Here is a 6,047-nt window from a genome sequence, read left to right as displayed (position 1 = left end):
CAACTGTAACAAATAGAAAACACATTATTATTGTTCTGTTTATGAATTTGTATACTGTCCTTCATCTGAAGATTGCAGGGTGGTTTGCAACGCAAAAATACAAACAGAAACCGAGTGATAACTCCCCCCCCCCCAACAAACACATTTCAAAGGACATTACCTATTGTAATTAGATAGTTTATAACTTTGCAAACTTTTGCAAAATTTGCAAAGACTACACAGAGGACGCGGGTTGCACTGTGGGTTAAACCACAGAGTCTAGGGCTTGCCGATCAGAAGGCCGGCGGTTCGAATCCCCGCGACAGGGTGAGCTGCTGTTGCTTGGTCTCTGCTCCTGCCCACCTAGCAGTTCGAAAGCACGAAGTGCAAGTAGATAAATAGGTACCACTCCAGCAGGAAGGTAAACAGCGTTTCCGTGCGCTGTTCTGGTTCACCAGAAGTGGCTTAGTCATGCTGCCACATGACTCGGAAGCTGTATGCTGGCTCCCTCGGCCAATAAAGCGAGATGCGCGCCGCAACCCCAGAGTCGTCCGCGACTGGACCTAATGGTCAGGGGTCCCTTTACACAGTAAAGACACAGAGCCAAAGTGGTATGGTGGAATCTGCGTGTGTGGGATTTGGACTACAGAGAGCTGGTTTCAAATGAGATTGATAGGCACCAGAGCTTGTCTTGTCTTGCCTCATTATAAATCCAGCTGCTTCTGAATAAAGGGAGAGCCCAAACCACTGGGACCAGAACAGTGAATTTCTGCTTCCCTGGTCACAACCCAGGTTACAGGAAACCAGAGGACTCATCAGACTCCTTTAGTGGTTTGAGCCCTGCTGGTCCATTGGGAGGATTAAGTTATGCCTATATTTCACATGTTCTGAATGTTGATTTGTATGTGTTTCTGCTCTATGGGATTTGTTCAATGGAATTCACTGGCTTGATTCAGATGTAATACGAAAACATGCAATGCATTGATTTGGCATTACAAGCCGAAAATTCCCTTCCTCCTCTCCCATACTCTGATTCCCTCTGGCTGAAAGAAGAAGTCAAGGAAGCCAAGTGAGAAGTGAGAAGGGGGCAGTAGGGGGAAATGTGCAAATCCAAAGTTCATTCACATTACACCAGATCATACATTGGCACTAGGATCTTGGCGACCCTGGACAAGAGATAATTTTGGGGGCCCTTGAAGATATGAAAGCAAATCAGATTATAATCTAGATTACGACAGGTGGGTGAAACTTTGGAATAAGGATATGAAATTCACAGCATGTGTGGGACTCCGAGAAAATATGGAAAATATGGAAAAAATGATGTACAGATGGTACATCACCCCCGTGAAATTGGGAAAAATGTATAAGACCGGGGACAAATCATGCTGGAAATGCAAAACAAAAGAGGATGACTTTTACCACATGTGGTGGGCCTGTGAAGAAGTGAAGAGGTTTTGGGGATTTATCTACGACGAACTAAAAAAAATTCTGAAATATACCTTTCCCAAAAAACCCGAAGCCTTTCTTCTGGGAATGGTTGGAGAGGAGATCAGGAAAGAAGACCAAACAATGTTACAATACGCAACGGTAGCCGCCAGGATATTGCTAGCGCAAAATTGGAAAACCCCTAATATCCCAACTGTTAGAGAATGGCAAATCATTCAAATCATTCATCCCAACTGTTAGAGAATGGCAAATCATAGCAAAGATGACACAAAAAATCAGGCAGCAAAAAAACGTAAAATTTATTAATGATTGGAATAAATTTATAACATACATAGAAACAAATTTAGGAAACAATAAAATCACAGTAGGTGTAATATAAAACCGGCGATGTATAGATAGAGGTTGCAAAAAGATACCGCAGAAAGATATTGTGGTGATATAGCTCAAAACTGAAATGGAGGGAAGTCAATCAATGTTATGTTGTAATTTGATATGTGGTTTGTTTTGTGTTGATTTTTTTTCATGGGATGTAATGTCTTTTTCTTTTCGTTTATAAGCTTTTGTTTTTTTACTTTGTATGTTTTTGGTTATGTTGTTTTTTTTGTCTTAAAAAAAAGAACTCAATAAAAAGAAATTAAAAAAAAAATATGAAAGCAAATCAGGCATAAAATGTCACTTAATTCTATAAGCTGCAAGGAAAGTATGGATAAAATGTATCATAATACATTCATTGTGCTCAATTCTTTATACCAACACTATAGTGTAAATTGGTTGCCCAGTTTGCTCCCTCATGAAGTCGCCACTGGTTGGCATTATGAGGTACATAAGTACTGTGATTTTTAAACAAATCAAAAGTGTACAAATATTTTAGGGTTTTTCTGTAAAATAGCCACATGTAAGTAGGACAGGACAGACCAATGAAGAAGAAGAGGAGTTTGGATTTGATATCCCGCCTTTTACTCCCTTTAAGGAGTCTCAAAGCGGCTAACATTCTCCTTTCCCTTTCTCCCCCCCCCCCAACAAACACTCTGTGAGGTGAGTGGGGCTGAGAGACTTCAGAGAAGTGTGACTAGCCCCAGGTCACCCAGCAGCTGCAGGTGGAGGAGCGGGGAAGTGAACCCGGTTCACCAGATTACAAGTCCACCACTCTTAACCACTACACCACACTTGGTTCTTCTGCACATATGAAATTGTCCCTGATAACCATCCAAAAAAAGACCAAATAGAATATTAGTGAGTTGGTTTTACTTTGGGCTTTATAATCCTCTTTCAAAGCACCAGGTAGGAATTCATATAAAAAATGTTCCACTCTCCCTTTGGAATGGAAGGGCTACACAGGTTAAAAACCAACAGAGAGATGAAAGAATACGAGGTTTGGAGATCTTCTCCCACTCCAATTCTGCCTGGTCTCCCTATTAGATGAGGTCCTTAAGAAAACAGAAGGTGATTTTAGCCTGGTTCACCATTTATCTTACCTGAGATGCAAGTCACTTAATGACTTAATTCCAGCACACCTAAATGTCTTCAGTATGTCCCACTTCATTTGACAGTGTCGTGCACATGGTACAATGCTGCAGATGTAGTGTAAGGTAAAAAGGTAAAGGGCCCCTGGATGGTTAAGTCCAGTCAAAGGGGACTATGGGGTTGCAGCACTCATCTCGCTTCAGGCCAAGGGAGCTGGCGTTTGTCCACAGACAGCTTTCCATGTCATGTGGCCAACAGGACTAAACCACTTCTGGCGAAACGGAACACCTTGATGGAAGCCAGAGCACATGGAAACGCCATTGACCTTCCCGCCACAGCGGTATCTATTTATCTACTTGCGCTGGTGTGCTTTCGAACTGCTAGGTTGGCAGGAGCTGGGACAGAGCAACGGGAGCTCACCCTGTCATAGGGATTTGAACTGCCAACTTTCTGATCGGCAAGCCCAAGAGGCTCAATGGTTTAGACCATCTTTTACCTTAGATGTAGTGTACTCCATGATGAAATACTGTATTACAGTACTTCAAATATGCTGCACCTTTGTTTGGAAAAGCATTATTGCAAGGAGAAGGCCTGAGTATAGGCTGAGTAGCATTATCCATTACTGAGATCCTGAGTACCGAACCAATAAGTACCTTCTATTGATTTCAGGGAAATTTGTCTCCTTATTATGGGTCCAGCATTGCAAGGTCAGACACTGTGCTAAGCGATACAAACACAATTCAGCTGCCTCGCCTCTGTCTTTCCATAAAAATCCTTCCAGCTAAGAAGTGCAGCACCCACTGAAGGGTACTTGAGTTCACTGAAAAGGAATCAGAGCTGAAAGATTTAACTACTTGTCTGCTAGCTACGAAGGTTCCTAACAACAACTGTGTACGATATATTTATGCTTAGGTATTGTAACAGAGGGACGCGGGTGGCGCTGTGGGTAAAACCTCAGCGCCTAGGACTTGCCGATCGTCAGGTCGGCGGTTCGAATCCCTGCGGCGGGGTGCGCTCCCGTTGCTCGGTCCCAGCGCCTGCCAACCTAGCAGTTCGAAAGCACCCCCAGGTGCAAGTAGATAAATAGATACTGCTTACTAGCGGGAAGGTAAACGGCGTTTCTGTGTGCAGCGCTGGCTCGCCAGATGCAGCTTGTCACGCTGGCCACGTGACCCGGAAGTGTCTTCGGACAGCGCTGGCCCCTGGCCTCTTAAGTGAGATGGGCGCACAACCCCAGAGTCGGACACGACTGGCCCATACGGGCAGGGGTACCTTTACCTTTACCTTTATTGTAACAGAACCAAGCCCATCTCTCACTCTGTAAAAACCTCTTGTCTGCTGCGGATGTTTTCCTTCTATCCAGCATTAGAGGCTAGCCCTTTTGTCTCTGCCCTACACCTATCCTAGAACTGATTTTAAAATAACTCGTTTGGGGTAGGTTTTTGTCTCCATTTGCCTTCAGAATTTGGGTGCAAGTTCTTCCCTCATCTATAGATCTATAAGTCTGTAGACCTATAGTCTGTGATATTATCAGTCTTAGGGGGGAAACCACTGGTGGTGGTTGTTTTTACGTAACTGGTCTCTCTTTTATACAATAGATTATGCAAATACACTGCAAAGTCCAGTCCCAGAAGTGGGGGCCCCTGCCCTGCACCCCAAAGTACTGCTTCTCATGATATCACTGGATGTTCTTCCCCCAGAAGTTCCACTCTGGAAGGTAGAATCCCAGATGCAGAGGTTATCTATGAGCACATGATGCGCAAAAGACCAATAATTTTAGTCTTCTAAGGTTGCCAGAATGACCTGAGAGGGACATATGACCCCTCTATGGGCACAGGATCCCACAGTGGACCAATCAGAAGAGGTTTTGAAGCCCCTAAGTATAAATGTGGTGGATAGAAATAGACCCAAAGCAGTCCATTTCCAGTCCCCTCTCTGGATTGGCCCAAGAGAGACATTTGACCCATCTACAGTTTAGTCATCCAACCATGGACCAATCAGAAGATGTCCTGAAGCCCTAGCCAATCAGCAAAGTGAACAAGAAGATTTGGTGCTGGAGTCCAGTTTGCATCCCCAGACATGTTCTGAGGAATAAACATGGGGCATCAAGAGCACCCAGTGCCGGATTTACGTATAAGCTAAACAAGCTATAGCTCTTGGGGCCCCCCAAAAAAATTAAAGGAAAAAAAATTGGCTGCACATTTCCAAAATATAAGATAAAAAACAATTACTTTGATAAAATACATATTTTGTTACGTGCAAATGGCTTTAGATAACTATTAGGTCCATAATTTACTATATAGCATATATTCAACACAAAAAACAGTGACTGTTGTGGACAAAGGACAGCTGGACATATAAAGGGCCCCATTACCTTCAGTAGCTTAGGGCCTCATCAAACCTAAATCCGGCCCTGAGCATCCCTGAGGCCTGTCTGAATCCTGAGAGCTGACTTTTTCATACCAGTAAACGTTTTTGCTTGTTTTAACACTTGGCGAAGAATGTGGTGTAATGCAGCCTTGCAGAGCGATTTATGAATAAGAAGATAAGAATCTGCCCAGATCATTTACATGTTAGTAAAATGTTAATTAAAGTTAAGTACATTTTATACACACATTTGCATTTCATGATCTTGCCTGAAATACCAGGAGAAAGACGGCTGTCTTGAGACACTTTAGAGTTGATATATGAGGAATCAATAGTAAAAAGCACTGCTGAGGACAGTTAAACTACTGATCCATCTACAGTTGCGCCCCTCAAGCGTGAAAAGGGAATAAGGAGGAAAATAAGAAAACCTAATCTTTTCCAGGACTGCCTTCTTTTAGGAGTAGATAATAACAATGTGGTCACCTTCTTGTCCTTCGTTGCGCATCTGCCCATCTGTACATGTCGTGGTTCAGTGCAAGGTCAGTTGAGAATCTGCATAATCTCCAGTAATAGTGCCCACAGGTGTGGAGAATGTGGACCAGCTGACAGCATGAACCAGCAATTTTGTACTTTGCCCAGTCAGCATTCACAGTCATTAAATGATGCTAGAAAATGTGCACAATGGGCAATATAAATCACGTACCGCTGCGTCACTGTGCTTGTTGATGCTTTGGGGTTGTGCAAAATGTAGTAATGGTGTCAGAATGTATTTAATTCCCAGCATATTTTCA

This window comes from Podarcis filfolensis (assembly GCF_964270895.1).
Source record: "Podarcis filfolensis genome assembly, chromosome: 13".
Taxonomy (NCBI): Eukaryota; Metazoa; Chordata; class Lepidosauria; order Squamata; family Lacertidae; genus Podarcis; species Podarcis filfolensis.
The sequence above is the reverse complement of the archived record's forward strand: the minus strand, read 5'-3'. Positions refer to the sequence as shown.